Below are 20041 nucleotides of genomic sequence, written 5' to 3'. Positions count from 1 at the left end.
ATTTCTTCCAAAAAACACGTGGCTTTCCCATTCACTTTCAGTGAATGGGATCAGCCACGCAATGCATACAAACGCAAATGGCGTGCGTTTGTACGCGTTGCGTTCCAAGCGCATGGCCGTCCGCGTTTGCTAATGTGAACAAAGCCTACTACTAAGCTTTGCTCAGCATACTGTACAGAACCTATGAGTGGCCCCCTGCACACACCCAGGCCTGTACCGGTCAATAGCACGCTAACAAATTCGACATGCAAACGATTTTAATGAAAATTGTATTTGGTTTGGAAATGTCAGAAAATGCATTTGATTGGCCCAGTCCCAAGTTGCATAGAACTTGCAATAAATGTGCATGTAGGCCAAATTATTAGCATTTCATTGACCAGATCTACTGACCTGTCAAAACTATAAAAAACATTTCTTTAAAGGACAACTATCAAAGTTAACTAAAATTCTAAATGCCACATATATTTCCAGTAATTACTAACAAATAGCAATACAGAGGCTTTCATCTTTTCATGTTTTATATGAAGAAAAGGACATTTACAGAGAACAGTTCTCATTGGGGGCATTACTATGGAGGACTGTGCCCAGCAGATCCAGCATACAGAAACAATCTTCACTGGTTGTAATACTGTGTGTGGAATCTGTTCAGAATGATACAAAGCAGAAATACAGTTAATAATCAACAGCTGAAGTTTTCCCAGGGGGGCATAGGCAGTACAGATCATTAACTGGAGTGCCATTGGTCCTGGGGGGGGGGTGCCATTTTGCTGGATTAAGCCCCGCCTCCAAGTTATGCCCTGCCCCGGACTAAGCCCTGCCCCTGTGGTGGTTCTATTACTTGCTTCTGCTGCATCTTATTAGCGTAAGTTGCAGGCAGCTGCCACCTCTGTGCCTTGTGCATCTTTCCCCCCTTTGCGCCTCCTGTCCCTTTTGTGCCTCCTTCTGTCTCATTGTGCCTTCTTCAGTCCCTTGTGCCATGTCTGACCCCTTGTTTGTCCTTCTGTCTCCCTTTGTGCCTCCTTCTGTCTCTATGTGTTTCCTTCAGTCCCCCTGTGCCACCTCTGCCTCCTTCTGTGCCCCTTTGAGATCCTTCTGTCCCATGTGCCTTCTTATATCCCTTTTGCCTTTATGCCACAGGTTTTCTTGCCTTGAGTGACAAAATGGCTAGAGGTGCCCTTGTGCTTTCCCCAGTGCTCTACTCCAGAGCTCCCCAACCCTGTCCTCAAGGCCCACAAATAGTACATGTTTTGCAGGAAACCACTAACATTCACAGGATTTCCACAAAAACATGTACTGTTGGTGCAATAGTAGTACAGAGGGGCCAACAGGGTAAAAACAATATTTCTTTAAAATAGATAAAATGAAGTAGGTAGGTGTGGACTTACCCCTCCAAAACAGACACAAAAAATTGCTGTTTTAAGCAAAAATCAGTTTATTTACATACTCCGAACAAGGTGCAACGCACAAGGTGTCACAGAGGCTCCAGGCTACGTACCGGACCACATTGGTGATATGTTCCTCTTTATTGCCTGAGGAAGTGGGATATACCCACGAAACGCGAATCTTTTCTACTAGCCCCACACACACAAAATGTATTACTTATAGATGCGGACCACTGCATCTTTAAAAATTGGCAGCCCACATATAGAATAGTAGCAGTGCTGACACCACCCTTTCACATGGAAGCTAGAGATGGGAAGTTCGGATCTTTTCAATGATCCGGATGATTCGAATCGGATCATTGAAGAGATCCGGATCTTTGATCCGAATCTCGGATCATTTTACTACCGGAAGCATTCGGGGGTGAAATTGAACAGCAGGACAGGTCTGTGGACAGGAGAAGGGGAGGGGGGTGGACACACAGAGAAGGGGAGAAGATGGACAGAGGGCAGGGAGTGGACAGAGAAGGGAGGAGGGACGAGCAGAGAGCAGAAATGTTTGCACGTAATACCCACATGCTGAAGTCATATGCTTTACATATATTTCACCTATATGTTCATCTGTACACTTTGAAAGAAAAGGTCGCACAGTGAAAGAAAGCATTCCCAGAAGATAAGTGCAGCTGTTTAGTGCCGAGTGCAGGAGGATTATATTGCCTTTCAATCACACTGTCTGCAAAGTTACTGAGCTGTGCTGAGCCAAAAGCTTCCCATGTGATCACTGTGCAGCACTACGGAACAGCGAGCCTGTAATGGGCAGCACGTTATAGCCAGTATGTGTGCTCTACACATATCTGGCAGTGGCACCCATGTCCCCTCTCTCTCATCTACCTGTCTCCCTGCAAGGCTGCCTCCCATACAACAGAGCGATCCATCTCAGCTCTGCTTCCAGGACCCCGCTGCCCGCTGAGAGGGGGCATGTCGCTCCTGGTCCCGCCCCTTTTGCGATCCGAATCACTCATTTTGATGATTCGGATGATCGACTCATAAAATAGATTCGGATCAAAGATCCGAATCGTTCATGATCCGGACAACACTAATGGAAGCCAGAAAGAAGTCATTCACTGGCTTCCAGTCATTCACTGTTGTCCAATTACAGCAGGTTGTCATCTGTGTATGCTTCTTTGTCTGGCCTGCAAAGACTTCTTCGGATTGTGCTGCAGGCTTTTGCAGGCCATTTGGTGACATTATGGCTCACATATGAGTTGCTATGTTAGGGTCACAATATCTGCACTTGCTGTGTTGGTGGCATAATAACTGCACTTGCTGAGTTGGGGGACAAACTATCTGCACATGTTAAAATGGTCTGGTTAAATGGGATACAATAGGGCTGCACATGTTAATAGGAGCTGTCTACAATATCTAGGTACAATGTAATGGTTTTTTACATCATTTTATGTATACTCCGGCCCCCCAGCAGCCTGAAGTACTGTATGTTGATCCGGCTCTTGACCGAAAAAGTTTGGGGACCCTTGCATTACAGCATAGAATGGAAAATGAACACTTCTTATCCTGTTTACTGCCACTATAACTTACATACTGTCCTTGACTATATTCTGTCCTTGACTATATATATATATATATATATATACTCTGTCTGTCTTCTGTATTGTTTTCTGATTTGTTTGTGTCTGTTAAAGGGAACCTTAACTGAGAGGGAAAAAAAAAAGTTCACTTACCTGGGGCTTCCACCAGCCCCCCTGCAGATGTCCTGTGCCCGCGGCATGCCAAACCGATCCTCCGGTCCCCCGCAGCAAGCCAGTTTCATTGTTGCCGGGCCTGTGCTCCTGCACGGTCCTGGCCGCATGCGTCTCTTGATCACGCTCCCGTCGCCCTGGACATCCTGCGCATGCACATGCACTAGTCGAAGCCCCAGGTAAGTGAAACTTTTTTTTTCCCTCTCGGTTAAGGCTCACTTTAAGCAACTGCCAAGTCAAATTCCTTGTATGTGCACCTTGTATTTGGCCAAATAAATTGATTCTGATTCTGATCGTGAGAACTTGAAACAGTGATGCAACAGTGATTCCTGAAGGGAAGTAGTGTCTGTTACACACACACACTCCCCCCTCAGACGACAGTTTGGGGCCGAATGCTGTACAGACTGCCAGCTGCAGCCTGGCAACACATTCTGTTGCTATGGAGGGGGATAAGGGACAACAGTGTAGTGCACAACAGAGTTGCATCTGGTGACCGGGGCAAGGGAGGAAACAATGCAACACTTGTATTTAGTCACAGATGAGGGGGGATTAGGCTCTTCTCTCTAAAAACACACAAAACATTTCTCTCTGTTTTCCTTGTGTCCTGTGCAAGAGTTCAGGTCCACTTTAAAGTAAAGCTGAGATGGGGCAGGAGAGAAAATTGATACATAACTGGGGTTTCCTCCAGCCCCCACCGGCCTGATCGCTCCATTGCCGTCTTCTGCCGCCTCCTCGTTCATTCACAATCAGCTCCAGTAAGTCCGCCGGTCTGGGGACAACTGCGATTGTGCGGCCTGGTCGTGCGCCATCCCCATCTCGCTCCTGCCACTGGGAGCGTTTTGCGCCTGCACCACCTGGCCCCGCCTGGACAACTTACCGGGGCCCACGAACAGGGAGGCAGCAGAGGACTGCGAGGGAGCGATCAGGCTGGTAGAAGCCCCTGGTATGTATACATTTTCTCTCCTGCCCTATCTCAGGTTTACTTTAACATCGCTCCTCTTTTCAGTTTGACTATATATGAATCACTTCCCAGCTCCCCCCTGCCTTCACACACTGAAGGGAGGACGTCTGTGTGAGATCAGCAGCACACCCTTCTTTTTACACACACTTGGCCCTGCCTGAGCTTGTCTTCATGACAAGCCAATTAACAGCTCACAGGCTTGCTGGTAATATCCATTTATTGTGTGAGCTTGTTCCTGCAGTCTAGTTTACATCACTTTCCTCACCTTTCCTGGCAGTGACCCATATTCTTCCTGTAAAGCCCACAGGACACTTTCATACCAGCCTTTTCCCCTTTAGATTGAATCTTGCAGAGAAGCTGCAGTCAGATACTTTATTTATACCAATCCCTCCCCATCACTCCTCCATTAGAACACTTTAAAGATCTTAAAACAACTTTCTCTAGATTTATATGGAATGCGAAACCTCCTAGGATCAAATATAGCACACTAGTTCTACCCAAACTACAAGGAGGCCTCGCAACACCAGTGTGATGCTGGGGGGCCATACTTTCTGACCACGTAGCGCAACAAGGCTAAGCAGCTGGACAATGGAAGAGGTTACACAGGCTGCCTAAAGCAACTGCAGCTCTGGGCTTCCTATATCGCTACAAATGAAACACAATGGCAGCGCAGTGCGATGTTGCGCTGCCTTAGCGATAGCAAGCATTCAGACAGGTACAAGACAGGACTATAGATTGGAGCATAACTAGTAGCAACCGCAGCTCACAGTCACATCCACAGAAGCAGAGCAATCAGGATAACAACAGTCATCAGCAAGCATCCACCCAGGCAAGAGTACAGGATAGGACGTAACTAATAGCAACTGCAGCCTATAGTTACATTTCCAGAAACTAGAGTAGCAGGAATACTACCAGTCACCAACGTGGCGATGGCAGAATCCAAGCTATAAGGATAGTGGACTTCACTGACCCACTGCGGATTCAGCGAACATCCATCAGGCAAAGGAACAAGGCAATAAACAATAATATAGAAAAATAACAAACGGCTCAACTAACGGATAAATATATATTAGCAAGTCTGCATATACAGGATCTTCTCAAAAAATTAGCATATTGTGATAAAGTTCATTATTTTCTGTAATGTACTGATAAACATTAGACTTTCATATATTTTAGATTCATTACACACAACTGAAGTAGTTCAAGCCTTTTATTGTTTTAATATTGATGACTTTGGCATACAGCTCATGAAAACCCAAAATTCCTATCTCAAAAAATTAGCATATTTCATCCGACCAATAAAAGACAAAAAAAAAATAGAACAAAAAAAGTCAACCTTCAAATAATTATGTTCAGTTATGCACTCAATACTTGGTCGGGAATACTTTTGCAGAAATGACTGCTTCAATGCGGCGTGGCATGGAGACAATCAGCCTGTGGCACTGCTCAGGTGTTATGGAGGCCCAGGATGCTTCGATAGCGGCCTTAAGCTCATCCAGAGTGTTGGCTCTTGCGTCTCTTAACTTTCTCTTCACAATATCCCACAGATTCTCTATGGGGTTCAGATCAAGAGAGTTGGTAGGCCAATAGAGCACAGTAATACCATGGTCAGTAAACCATTTACCAGTGGTTTTGGCACTGTGAGCAGGTGCCAGGTCATGCTGAAAAATTAAATATTCATCTCCATAAAGCTTTTCAGCAGATGGAAGCATGAAGTGCTCCAAAATCTCCTGATAGCTAGCTGCATTGACCCTGCCCTTGATAAAACACAGTGGACCAACACCAGCAGCTGACATGGCACCCCAGCCCATCACTGACTGTGGGTACTTGACACTGGACTTCAGGCATTTTGGCATTTCCCTCCCCCCAGTCTTCCTCCAGGCTCTGGCACCTTGATTTCCGAATGACATGCAAAAGTTGCTTTCATCCGAAAAAAGTACTTTGGACCACTGAGCAACAGTACAGTGCTTCTCTGTAGCCCAGGTCAGGCGCTTCTGCAGCTGTTTCTGGTTCAAAAGTGGGTTCATGCAGTGGCGTAGCTAAGGAGTTGTGGGCCCCAATGCAAGTTTTACAGTGGGGCCCCCCAAGCACTCTATACATAACAATTGATATGGCGCACCAAAACATGCCAATGGCAACTACAGTGTCAGAGGTGCAAGAAGGGGATGGGGAACAGCTTGTTAATGATTACTACTATTCAATGTATCTATAGAAGTGATTATTATGAGCACAGGACTAATAGAGGGTTAATACTGTAGTTGAGGGAGGGCCCTTCGGGGCCCCTCTGGCCCAAGGGCCCTGATGCGGTCGCAACCTCTGCAACCCCTATTGCTACGCCCGTGGGTTCATGCTTCCATCTGCTGAAAAGCTTTATGGAGATGAAGATTTCATTTTTCAGCACGACCTGGCACCTGCTCACAGTGCCAAAACCACTGGTAAATGGTTTACTGACCATGGTATTACTGTGCTCAATTGGCCTTCCAACTCTCCTCACCTGAACCCCATAGAGAATCTGTGGGATATTGTGAAGAGAAAGTTGAGAGACACAAGACCCAACACACATGGATGAGCTTAAAGCCTCATCTACACGTGTCGATTAGCCGCCGGATCGCCTCTTCCGCGTCCCCGCTCGCCGCATGTGCGCCGGAATCAATACCCGCTCGATTCCCCGCTCGCCGGCGCCGCTTATCTTCCGCTCGATTTCCTGCCATTGTCCCCTCGCGGGGAACGAGCAGGAAATCGGCGGTGGGGAGATCCGTCCTGTCGGATCTTATCAATCGAGCCGCATCAGCGGCTCGATTGATAAGGAACATCGCGGCCGCATCTACGCGTGTAGATGCGGCTTTTGGCCGCTATCGAAGCATCCTGGGCCTCCATAACACCTGAGCAGTGCCACAGGCCGATTGCCTCTATGCCACGCCGCATTGAAGCAGTCATTTCTGCAAAAGGATTCCTGACCAAGTATTGGCCCTGTGTGTGTACGTGCGTGCGTGTGTACGCATGTGAAAACGATGAAGGTGGGGCGCAAAAATCGGGTTTCGCTCAGGGCGCTGTGAAACCTAAGGCCAGCCCTGCTTGCCATATCCCTATTTCTCTCAGATTCAAAATTCCACGTCAATGTCTTAATATCTACCGTGCCTTACAGTCATTCTAATTTTGCTTCCACTATTTGGGGCGGAGCTGGTTTACCACCCTGCACTTATGTACGTATCTGCCTTTTTTGCTGTAAGTTTTTGATGTATGTGATACCTCTCTTAAGCCCCATCTACATGATACGATTCTTTGTGCGATTCGATTACGATTCTATTTACGATCCGATTAAATTCAACATGAATTTGACATGTCCGATCGGGATTCGATTCAATTCAATTTGCCATTGTTTTGCAATGGCAAATCGAATCGAATCCCGATCGGACATGTCGGATTTAATCAGATTGTAAATAGAATCGTAATCGAATCGCACAAAGATATGTATTGTGTAGATGGGGCTTAATTCTTGATGTGATTGCTTCAGCACACTTATAATTGTTATGTACCTCATTTGATCTTTTGAACTTCAAAATAAAATAAAAGAATCTTTAAAAAAAAGTGCTCCTATAGGTTTCACTATTTTATGTGCAGCGTCTGGAGGATGGTGACCTTAGTTGTTTACATATCTCAGGAGGTGGAGTCTAGTACACAGGAGCCTCTAATCAAATGCAGCTTTAGGGCTCTTTTCCACTATGAAATGCGATCGCGATTGCGATCGCGATTGCGATCGCAATCGCGTTTCAATTTCCACCATGCGATTGAGCTACTATATTCATTATAGTCCAGCTAAGGGCCTTTTTCCACTAGCCTGCGATTTGCGATTTGCTTGTGATCGCAAATCGCAAGGTACATTAAACTAATGGAAACTGCAGCAGCATTTTCCATTAGTGCGATCCGATTGCGATGCGATTTTCGTCAAAGCGCAATCGTCGTCCTGCCGCGTTTTGTATGCGATTGAGCTGGACTATAATGAATATAGTAGCTCAATCGCAATCGCATGATGGAAATTGAAACGCGATTGCGATCGCGATCGGAATCGCGATCGCAATCGCGATCGCATTTCATAGTGGAAAAGAGCCCTTACTGATAGGGCTGTCAGGACAAGATAACAGAAGAATGGTAGTAGATTAGCTCATGAGGAAATATCAACCTGGCTCAAATACCCAAACTACAATTACCTGCAAAAAACTACTGGGAACTCTTTAAAGAGAACCTGAACTGAAAAAAAAAAGTCAAAATAACCATACACAGGTCATACTTACCTCCTGTGTAGTCTACTCATCAATCTCTTTCTCCTCTCCCACATCCTGTTTGTCCACTGTGATCAATGGAATTCTCCGTCCTCCATTATAAAAATGGCCATTACCCCATAAAACCTTCTCGGTCAGCACACTGTTAAACTGTAATATCACCCACTTGAGCCATAGGGAAACATGGACATTACCTTGCACATTCAGTTGTAACTGACAGCTGCTGATATATAACTGACAGCAACTGGTATATTACAGTTCTAACAAAATATTGTCACAGAACTGGAAAGGAACACTGTAAGAATAAAATGGTGAGCTTCTGAGAGGAACCGATGGTGAGGTAACTATGTAATATTCATTTGCAGCTACATCGTGCGTTTATTTTAAATAATTGTACTCGCTTCAGGTTCCCTTTAAGCACAAAATACATATTCTTCATTATTAAGAAATATCACCAAACATTGGCTTGCGTATAAAAAGTAACTTTTATTACAATATCTTTACAAAATGAGGGTAACTTAGCAACTTCATCACGTCAAGTATAATGAATGAGTATATACCCTTAACCCTGTCTGAGGTTTGCAGACAATATGTCCAGAAAAAATGATGTGCAATTGCATGTGAGATGATAGAATCTCCTCAGCTGATGTCCGCCCCCCCCCCCCCCTCAAATATTTATATCTCTGTTTCTGTTTTTATTTGTGATTTGACATATCTCCCCCATCAATCTTTCAACTTAATTCCCTTAACAGTGTGTAGTGTAACTATTTGAACACAGGAGACCTGGGTTCAAATCTCGGCTCTTTTTGTTGAGTAAGCCAGCACCTAATCAGTGAAGAGACCTTGGGTAAGACTCCCTAACACTGCTACTGCCTATAGAGTGCGTCCTAGTGGCGCTTAGAGTCCGCCAGGAGAAAAGTGTGATATAAATGTTCTCTGTCTTAACACTCGTATTCACACTTTGCGGGTTGCTGTGATTGTTTCCTCCCAAATTCTTGCACAGCACACAATGAAAAGTCTATATTCCACATATAGTTGCTGAATAATTCACTTCTCTGTGGTTATTTAGGCAGATCAAAATGCCTAATTACAGTAGTTCTTATCAGCAACTGTGAATAGGTTGCAGGAGAACTCTGCCTAGGCAGCAAAACAGAACAAAACGGTGCTAGAAATTTGAGCGCTCCATGCGCTTCACCCTGCACCCAAAATTACTGGCACCGATTTTTGTATATATGCCAAGGCAGCTCTCCATAGGGTAAACACTGGGGCTTAACCCCTTCAGTGCCTTCTGCAAAAGTGAAACCAAATAAAACTTAAAATAACCATACACAGGTCATACTTACCTCCTGTGTAGTCTACTATTCAATCTCTTTCTCCTCTCTTGCATCCCATTTGTCCACTGTGATCAATGGATTTTTCCGTCCTCCATTTTAAAAATGCAAACCCTCATAGTGTGAACAAGCCCTAATGCTGGGAATACACGGTTAGATTCTGGCGCTCGATTCTGCACCGATCGTTTTTGCTGCTCGATTCTGCGGGAGATTCTCTTATCTTCTGCTTGTTTTCCTTATCTTTTTCCATTGTCCGCCATGCAGAAACGATCGGACAGGAGATCGGACGTGTCAGAAATTATCTATCGAACCATCTAAATGGCTCAGAATCTAACCGTGTATTCCCAGCATAAAGGTAGCCATACACTGGTCGATTTGCCATCAAATTCGACCAACAGATAGATCCCTCTCTGATCGAATCTGATCAGAGAGAGATCGTATGGCTGCCTTTACTGCAAACAGATTGTGAATCGATTTCAGCATGAAACCGATCACAATCTGTGGTGGTGCTGCCGCTGATGCCGCCGCCCCCCGGGCCCCTGCATACATTGCCTGATCCGTCCGGCGCGAGTCCTCCCGGTCACTGATATCTTCTTCTCCGCTGGGTTCCGCGTTCCGGCTGGTTTCACTTTTTTCTGTCCGGGGAAGTTTAAACAGTAGAGGGCGCTCTACTGTTTAAACTTCCTGCCGGGACAGGAAGTGAAGCCAGCCGGACCGGAACGCGGAACCCTGCGGAGAAGAAGACATCGGTGACCGGGAGGACTCGCGCCAGCCGGAGCAGGTAATGTATTGCCGCTGTATTGCGTTGGTTGTCGGGCATTTGAACGCCGATATCAACGCACTCCCGACCCACCGGTGATTGAGAAAAATCTTCCGCACGTACAGATCGATGGGAATAGACGGGAACTATTGATTTTGGATGGAAATCGATCGTTCTGTCAGTGTGTGCGCGACGATTTCACAGCAGATTCGATCACAGTGATCGAATCTGCTGTATATCGGTGGGAAAATCGTTAGGTGTATGGGCCCCTTAAGACTTTGCTTACTGTGCTGGATATTACCGAGACCTGCGCTGATATCTGACACTAAAGTCTTAAGGCACAACACGCTACATCAAACAATATACACTCCACCCATCCCTATTAATTTGAGACGGACAGATCAAAAGATCTGCAATCAGCTAAGCGTTCAAACGTGTCCGTCAGACAGAGGCCATTCTATTGACTTTTATGGGTATCATAAAGGAAGGTAATTACTGTCAGTTCCACCTTGTGTAAATTATCGCACCTGAGTTAAGATATGAGAACATGTGCAATACACGCTGCTCAGAGGCCCTGCAGGAACTACTGAATATCTCCTGCCAATGCATGTTTTGTTTACAAAGGCACGATTATGGACCTGTTTCCACTACGTCAGGACCCAGGCCGAATCTGCAGTGTTTCCCAGCATGCAATCGGGCCAAGGAAACGCTGCCTAATTATTCCTCCAACTTAGAATGATCGCACAGCACCCGACAATTTACTCTGCTTCATTTAATGTTCTCGCATGTCATGCTGCAGCTCAACACAATAGCACACTGGCTGGCTGTGAGTCTGTGACAAACAAACTCCTCACCTTCAGCCACTCCATTTCTAATCATCCAGTACAGCAGTGCCACCTCCTCCCTTCTGCTGTGCAAGTCAAATGAAACACTGCTGCTCTCCTGCCTCCCCCCCCCCCTCCTCGCTCTCTCTATCAGACTCCTCACACAGCACAACAAGCTGTGTTTCCCCACTGATGACCTCTTCACCTTGCTCTCCTCTTAATAATAATCGGAACATTTGTATAGCGCTTTTCTCCTTTCGGACTCAAAGCGCTCAAGAGCTGCAGCCACTGGGACGCGCTCAGGAGGCCACCCTGCAGTGTTAGGGAGTCTTGCCTTGAACTCCTTACTGAATAGGTACTTGACCTAGCCAGGATTCGAACCCTGGTCTCCCATGTCAAAGGCAGAGCCCTTTAACCAGTACACTATCCAGCCACTCTCTTGCTTCTCCTCCTATTTTGATTGCATGCTGTTAGTGTGAACACAGTACAAAAATGCTGCCCCTGTAATCTCTGCACCTGATGCAAATGTTTCACCTTGCCTCATGAGAGAACCGGCCCTGCCTACAGCCATGACGTCACACACACCCCCTCGAGGAGGGACAGTGCCGGGGGGTTCCGTCTTGCATTTGTCGCTCGTCCCAATATCGCTTGCCATTACCACCGTGCACCCAATCGAGCACATCTTCCCGACATCTTGCAGCAAGTCTGATCGATACATGGGACCAATTTCAGCCCGAAATTGGTCGCATCATTGATCGGGCATACTCTTGGCGGCACCAATTTTCATCGGATTCGGTTATAATAATCTAATCGGATAGTCGATCGGCTGCCAACTTGCCTGATTTATGGCCACCATTATGCTGGGGATACACGGTACGTTTCTGTACCGTGTATCGACCAGCTGATCCGGCCAGCTGATAATATTCAGCTGGCCCGATAATGCCGCTCGATCCGCGCCCGCTTGATTCCCGCCGGCAGACAATGGCAGGGAATCGAGTGGTGATAAGGAAGCGCCGGCGGGAACGAGCGGCAATCTATCCACGCGGAGGAGCGGGGATGTGCCGGCATCGAGCCGCTGGCTCGATCCGGCGCATAAAACGAACAGTGCATACCCGGCATTAGACTAGCTGGGTTTATGCTGTGCATACACGGCTCGTTTTATGCGCCGGATCGAGCCAGCGGCTCAATGCCGGCGCATCCCTGCTCATCTGCGTGCGGATCGATTGCCGCTAGTCCCCACCGGCGCTTTCTTATCACCGCTCGATTCCCTGCCATTGTCCGCCGGCAGGAATCGAGCGGGCGCTTGTCGAGAGGCATGATCGGGCCAGCTGAATATTATCAGCTGGCCGGATCAGCTGGTCGATACTCGGTACAGAAACGTACCGTGTATCCCCAGCATAAAGGTCCGTACACACGGCGGACTGGAGGCAACGACGGGTCCATCGTCACCTCCCGCTGGGTGGGCGTTCCAGCGACAGTCCAGCGTGTGTACAGTCTGTCGGCGGACTAGTACGGCTGTTCCTGAGTGATCCGCCGGGCGGATCGCTCAGAAACAGCCGTATCAGTCTGCAGACAGACTGTACACACGCCGGACTGTCGCTGGAACGCCCACCCAGCGGGAGGTGACGACGGACCCGTCGTTGCCTCCAGTCCGGCGTGTGTACGGACCTTAAAGAGACACTGAAGCGAAAAAAAATATATGATATAATGAATTGGTTGTGTACTATGAATAATTACTAGAAGATTAGCAGCAAAGAAAATATTCTCATATTTTTATTTTCAGGTATATAGTGTTTTTTCTAACATTGCATCACTCTATAATATGTCCAGATTACACAACACTCAGCATTCAAAATGAGTCTTTCAGAGCAGTCTGTGAAGTAATAAACTCTCCTCTGCTAGAGGAAAAGTAAACAGTTCAATTACAGTTGAGATAATAAAAGTCAGATAACAGCCCTCTCCACGACCAAGTTGGTCGGAGAGCTTAATAGCTTTTTTGCATAGAGATAACAACTGGAGTTTCTCAACTCTTCCTGCACTGGAAACAATTAGACTGATGTATCTGATCTTAATGTTTTTTTTCTTAGCTGTACTACACATACAAATCATAATATCATCATTTTTTTTTCGCTTCATTGTCTCTTTAACACCATACAATTTTCTGTTAGCTTTACCTGCCAGATAGATAAAGTTCAACATGTTGGAAATGAATCTATCTTACGATCTATCTGACGAGCAATTAGGCATTGTTCTACTCAGGAGGAGATAAACAGAAGACAATGCACCAGAGATAATGACCATTCTTTACAGAAAATAATCTAATTATGCATTCTAAGAGAAAATCTAACAGAAAAATCTAACAGAAAATTGTATGGTGTAAAGCCAGCATTAGATTTGGGCCCCTTATGTGATTGAGTTTGACACCCCTGCTCTATAGGATCCAGAGGCTTCCCTCTTCTTAGCTGTCTTTGCACACTGTGTACCTTGCGATGAGATTGCAACACAATGGTGAAAAGTTGTATTGCACGTTAGAAGTGCAATACAATGAATACAATGAAGCATGTAGTACATGGACCACTGTCACTATAAACTTGCACATTGTCAGCATGGTGTGCATTAGTCTGATGGAACCCCCTGACTGCACCCGATGTGAACGTACTATAGAAATTAGATTGTTTCCTTTGACAGAAAGTTACAGTCTCAGTGTGAAAGGACCCTTAGGGCCCTTTTCCACTTGCTGTGTTTCAATCTAATATTCATGTATGGTGCCAATATTTTATTTGGAAATAAAGGTGCATTTTTTCAGTTTTGCGTCCATCACTATTTACAAGCCAGCAAATTAAAAATTACAGTTATATAACCCCTTGACATACCTATTAAAAAGTTCAGTCCCTAAGGAAACTATTTATGTATTTATTTATTTTTTATGTAAATATATATATATATATATATATATATATATATATATATATATATATATTTTGTACTATGGGGGAGTGTGGGAGGGAAATAGTTAATTTTAGATGTAAGTGTAGGTATTTTTTTTTAAATAAAATGTTTTTTGATGTAGTTTTACTATTTGGCCACAAGATGTCCTCAGTCATAATTTCCAATTCACTTACGTAAGGACGTGAATTGTCGGATGTAATGCGTGCACTGTAACAACAGGAAGATACAATGAATGCAGACGTCTCATAGACACCGGCTCTCATTGAATCTGGGACTTAGGTTAATGAATGGGAACTGCGCTCCCATTCATTCATGTCCCCACTAACTGGCGGTAACGGTAGCACGTTCCCATTGACTAATTTTCTCGGCCCTGGGACTTCAAATGAAGTTTCCCAGGGCGTGATTATACTGCACCTGGTGCAGTAAGTAGTTAAAAGGATGGTTCCACAAAGTATTATTGGGCTGCCACAACAGATGTCATACTTACCTACCTGCCACAGGGGCAAATCCAGGATTTTCAAGGGGGGGATTCCTGATAGGTCTCTTTTGGCAAGCCGCACACTACCGCGCATTTCACCAGAAATGAATAGTAAAATGGGCAGCATTTCACCATAAAATGATCGTAAAGTGGGCAGCATTTCACCATAAAATAATCGTAAATTGGGCAGCATTTCACCAGAAATTAATCGTAAATTGGGCAGCATTTCACCAGAAATTAATCGTAAAGTGGCAGCATTTCACCATAAAATAATCGTAAAGTGGGCAGCAGTCACCAGAAAATAATCGTAATGTGGGCAGCAGTCATCAGAAAATAATCGTAATGCAGGCAGCAGCCATCAGAAAATAATCGTAACGTGGGCAGCAGCCATCAGAAAATGATCATAATGTGGGCAGCAGTCAGCAGTCATCAGAAAATAATCGTAATGTGGGCAGGAGTCACCAGAAAATAATCGTAAAGTGGGCAGCAGTCATCAGAAAATTGCAATGTGGGCAGCAGGCACCAGAAAATCGCAATGTGGGCAGCAGTCACCAAAAAGTCGTAATGTGGGCAGCAGACACCAGAAAATTGCAATGTGGGCAGCAGTCACCAGAAAATCGCAATGTGGGCAGCATTCACCAGAAAATCGCAATGTGGGCAACAGTCACCATAAAATAATCGTAATGTGGGCAGCAGTCATCAGAAAATAATCGTAATGTGGGCAGCAGTCATCAGAAAATAATCGTAATGTGGGCAGCAGCCAGCAGTCATTAGAAAATAATCGTAATGTGGGCAGGAGTCACCAGAAAATAATCGTAAGTGGGCAGCAGTCACCAGAAAATCGCAATGTGGGCAGCAGACACCAGGAAATCGTAATGTGGGCAGCAGACACCAGAAAATCGTAACATGGGCAGCAGACACCAGAAGATCGTAATGTGGGCAGCAGGCACCAGAAAATCGTAATGTGGGCAGCAGGCACCAGAAAATCGCAATGTGGGCAGCAGGCACTAGAAAATCGCAATGTGGGCAGCAGACACCAGAAAATCGCAATGTGGGCAGCAGGCACCAGAAAATCGCAATGTGGGCAGCAGGCACCAGAAAATCGCAATGTGGGCAGCAGACACCAGAAAATCACAATGTGGGCAGCAGACACCAGAAAATCACAATGTGGGCAGCAGGCACCAGAAAAAAAAATGCACCTGTGAAAAAAAAAAAAGATCACTCACCTGGCAGAAGTTTCCTCTCCTGGCAACTGGCTCGCAGCTCCCCGACGATCCTCCTGCAGCACATCTCCCGCGCTGACAGGCAGAGTGCAGGGCTATGGCAAGATGGCTCCCGAAGCCCTGTACTGGAGACACAAATATTCTCTAGTGCATGGCTTTGGCGGCCATCTTGCCGTAGCCCTGCTCTGCCTCCCGGGAGAGTGCAGGCTGCGGAGAAGAAGTTCTATACCTAGCTGGGGAGTCCCGCAACTGGCAGAGCATCAGCACTCCCCCCCCCCCCCCCCACACGGCTGGCGGGCCCGGGCCCCCCTGTAGCCGATGGGTTTGCCTTCACGGCGCACACACATGAGCAGGCTGCAGCTGCTCACATTCAGGAGGCACTTCCGGTCTCGGCGCAGTGGGGTGGCTCCAGACACCCGGAACACCCCCTTCCGTGCGCCAGTGTGCCAGACGATGCTCGCTTGAGCACTGCCTTGTTAGCACCCCCTCCTCTCTCACACATTTAACAGCGTGTCTGTACTATTGTGCTTGTTCCCTTAAGAGTCTAACATTAAAGTGTACCTGATACCAAAGAGATCTCAGGTTTTAAACTTACCAGGGCTCCCTCCAGCCCCCTTGAAGCCGCTCGGTCCCTCACCGTCTCCACGGGCAACTCTTTCTCCCGCTGGGCGGCCTGGTACTGAGGCCAAGTCATGCTCCCGCAGCTGAGTGCGTTCTGCACCTGTGCAGTAGTTACTGCGAAGGCGCAGGGCGCACCCGGCAGCGAGAGCATGACAGGGGGAGCGCATGTGGCTGGGGAGCGTACACGGCTAGGCCGCGCATGCACAACTCGGCCACAGTACTGGCCTGTCTAGCAGGAGACGGGAGCAGCCTGGGGACACGGTGAGGGACCAAGTGGCCTCAAGGGGGCTGGAGGGAGCCCCAGGTAAGTATAAAACCTGAGACCTCTTTGGTCTCAGGTACACTTTAAAATGTCAACGACAGCCCCATAGGGTGGTTTGTCGGAAACGTCAATACCTCTTTAAACCTACGAAAAGTGTGTCTGTGTCCCATGCTGTTGCTCACCTGCATTGATCCGCCAATTGCTCTTGCCTAGTGCCTATTGTGAAGTGGAGGAACTTCAGAGGAACCTACCACAGCATGGAAGCCACAGATGCAGCTCACTTGTTCTCCCCCCACCCCTCCCCACAGAGCAGAACATGCTGCTGGTTCACAAAAGAGCATGTCTATATAGCAATCGCTTAGGCCTTGTTTACATTGCATTCTGATCGCAATACCGTTCGTGTTGGATGTTTTTTTAATCGTTTTTTTCCCCTTCCCGGCAATTTCTGTTCGTTGGACGTTTTTGGGAAGCGTTTTTGCAGAGTTTTTTCACTTCCTGTCGTCAGTCAGGAAGTGAACTCTTTGATCCAGAAAATAATAAATACATTGTATTGATTCTAGAAAAACGCAAACGCAATCGCTGCACAAAGAGATTTTGTGAGTGTTTTGCGTTTTTTCCTACACCCTCCATTGTAGCAAAATCGGCCTGAAAATGGTCCATGCAGCGCTTCTCCGAGCGGAAAGTGGACGGATCGCCCTAATCTGAACTAGCGCATAGGATAGCATGGTGTAAGCGTTTTCAGGGAGATTATGAAAAATCGCAGGTGCTTAAAAAAATCTAAAAACGCCTCAAGTGTGAATGAGCCCTTAAAGTGGACCTGACCTCTTGCACAGGACACAAGGAAAACATAACAGAAATGCACCCTGTATGTATTTAGAGCGTTTAGTCTGTGTACTTCCCCCTCATTTCTGTCTAATCACTAGTTGTAATTTAATCTCCCATATGTGTCACATGGCTGCTATGGCAGATAAGCACATTTGAAAGCACAGGCTGTTAACAATATAGCTGCTTCCATGAATCAGGAAGTAGAAACAGTGCAGATTTATTGCAGGATTCGGATCAGCTGTTACAAAGAAATGTTTTTGTTTAATGGTTATTATGCTGTTGTGTATCTTTTAGAGCAGAGAGAAAGTTCTGAGTTCAGGTTCACTTTAAAAACTACCTGAAACTCTCAGCTGTCATCCCTTTGAGGCAACAAAGGGTTAGAATTTGTATAGAGTCTTATGTTAAATTATTGCTATCTGTATCCATGAGGTTCTCATTTCCTTTCCCCAGTGACATAAGAAGTGGGATAGCTCTCCAAGGACGCAGACAGCAATAACAGCCACAGGGTAAAACAAGATTCTCCACTCCATCCAAACATAAAAGAAAAAGATAGTCTTAGCTTGAGGTCTACTTTCTGCCATTTCCCAATACAGAATTAAACAGGGAGAGGACTGCATGTGACAGGAAAAAAAAAATGGAATTGTAAATTGCAGTGACGTGCTAGGGACATGCTGCCCCCGAGTGGTTAATCTAGGGAACTACAGCCTAAAATTGGAGGCAGTGAAGGGGATGTGTTCTGCCAAGGATGGAGCTCGTCATGGCATTAGTTCGCCACCAGTAAACTTCCATCCCATAATGCCTAGCATGACCTCTGACCTAAAGTCAGCTGGTCATTATGGGACCACAGATTATTATTATTGATTTATAAAGTGCCAGCATATTCCGTGGCGCTGATGATGAAACCATGCTGCCTCAATTTCCTTCCCTATTGCTGACATTAAACCAACAAAAGGTAATACATTTTTTTTAACGGTAAGATTTTATTGGAGTTCAGTTATACAAACAATGTAATTGCCTTGCTAACAGCGGTTACGGTATGTTTATCAAAGGGGCACTATGGCGAAAGATTGTAAAATATGTGCAAAGAAATATGTTTTTTTTTCCAGAGTAAAATGAGCCATAAATTACTTTTCTCCTATGTTGCTGTCACTTACAGTAGGTAGTAGAAATCTGACAGAAGCAACAGGTTTTGGACATAGGAGAAAAGTAATTTATGGCTCATTTTACTCTGGGAAAAACGTACTTCTTATTTGTTTATGTTTGTACATATTTTAAATTTTACAATTTTTCGCCATAGTGCCCCTTTAACATACAAAACGACTTTAACCACTTCCGTACTAGCCATCTCTGGCACCTTAAGGACCAGAGACTTTAAAAAAAAAAAAAAAAAACGGTGCTGTGATCACTGTGATTGGTTCACAGTGATATCAGGGTCAGGGGCCAGCGCCTGGAGCTCATGATTACAATAAAGCGCGCAGGCTGCAGCGACACCAGAGAGCAATGCAACAGGAGAGAGCAGCTGAAATCTACACCCTAATAAGAATAACAGGCCAAAACTAAGTGTAGATTTCAACTACCTGCATCAGAAATCGGTTAAAAACACCTTAATCACCTGTAGGCTGCTAGTAGGTCCTGTCCTTCCCTCCCACCTTGTTTGTTAATCTCGGTCCCCCTCCCCATAACAAAAACAGATACTTACCTAAAGAGAGGGAAGCTTCCTATTGAGGCTTCCCTTGGTGTCCTCCGTTCCCCTTTCGCTGAGTGTGGCCCCTGTAGCGGCTCCATGCTAGAGCACAGTTAGGATAGCCATATACTAGAAGATGTATGGGCAGATTCGGCCAAGAGACAAATCTCTCTCTCTGAGCGAATCTGATTAGATAGAGGTCTGTCGGCTGCCCATACACCACAGGCCAATTCCCGATCACTTTCAGCATGAAATCGCTCGGTAATCGTCTGAGTCCGCCGCTGTTCCTTCCCCCCCCCCCTCCAGTGTATAAATGTGCCCCCCGTGTGAGCATTTATACACTTCCAGCCCCGTGGCTCCCATCGCACGGTACCCATCTGTCTTCAGAATCCGATGCTCTTCCATTAGCGGTATACAAGTCGTCGGCGCATAGCACGCAGCACATGTGAGATGTCACACACGTGTCATGTCAGCGGCGTGTAAACTGCTAACGGAAGAGCGGGGAATTCCAAAGGTGGATGGGCACAGCGCGGTGGGAGCCACAGGACTGATTATGTATAAATGCACACACGGGTCACATTTATACACTGGGGGCAGCGCCGGAGGATTTTGACGCTTGTCCAGTTATTGCTCACTGTTACCACCGCACACCCGATCAACCACGACAGCCCGACATGGAGCATGTCTGATCGATACGATGCAACCGA

The sequence above is a fragment of the Hyperolius riggenbachi genome, chromosome 7 (assembly GCF_040937935.1).
Source record: "Hyperolius riggenbachi isolate aHypRig1 chromosome 7, aHypRig1.pri, whole genome shotgun sequence".
Lineage (NCBI taxonomy): Eukaryota > Metazoa > Chordata > Amphibia > Anura > Hyperoliidae > Hyperolius > Hyperolius riggenbachi.
This window is presented reverse-complemented; position numbering follows the sequence as displayed.